The following is a 957-nucleotide window of genomic DNA, read 5'->3' on the forward strand; positions in this document are numbered from 1 at the left end:
AGGAGGCGGATGCGACCGACCAGGCATCTAGTGACCAGCCGCGGTCGTCAAGGGCCCATGAGAAGTCCAAGAAAAAGCCTAGTAAAAAGGTACTTAACCACACCTGCAGACACAAATAGCATCAAACTTTACCCACTGTAGTTTGTGCAATGCCATGCACACCTACTGTAATAGGTGCGCAATGCCAGGGATACTGACACTCACAGGTACATACCGATCTTAATAAAATTTATTTTTATTTTTTTTAATCCCTAAAGGCAAGAAGCCAGCCAGAGGAGCAGTCGGAGGAGGAAGCCTCTGGTGAAGAAGCAGGACAGAAAAAGCCGCGTGGACCCAGATACACTGAGGCGGAAAACTGTGTCCTAGTGGATTGCGTCGACAGGTCCTACGACGTTTTGTATGGATCAAGGGCACAGAAAACAGCATTTAAGGTAAAGCGGAACATCTGGGAATCCATCGCCAGTCAAGTAACTGCAATTTCTGGAAACCGTCGGAGCACCCAAAATTGCTTGAAGCGGTACAGTGATTGCCGCAGACAGACCAAGAAGAAGATGGGGATTCAGCGCCGACATGAGACAGCTACGGGAGGTGGCCCGGCTCTCAATTTGAAGTGGCTACCCTGGGAGAACGTTATTAGAAGGCGCTTGAACCCTGCCATGGTCGAAGGAGTTCGCGGAGGTGTGGACTCCAGCCGTCCTGCTGGCTTTCTCGAGGAGGAAGAACCGCCCAGAAGACGGAGGAAGGCGGGAGACCAGCCGTCCAAAAGGAGGTCTGATGGTAAGAATACATTCACATGAGCTGTATGTAGTTCCCTTTAAAATTTTTGTATGTGCTAATGTGTTTTTTTTTTTTCAGACAGACCTGCCCAGAGGACATCACCTGCGCACAGGACATCGCCAGCGCACGGACCGTTACCTGTGCAGCAGGCATCGGCAGCAGCGCGCGGACCATCAACTG

The sequence above is a fragment of the Pseudophryne corroboree genome, chromosome 1, assembly GCF_028390025.1.
Source record: "Pseudophryne corroboree isolate aPseCor3 chromosome 1, aPseCor3.hap2, whole genome shotgun sequence".
NCBI lineage: Eukaryota > Metazoa > Chordata > Amphibia > Anura > Myobatrachidae > Pseudophryne > Pseudophryne corroboree.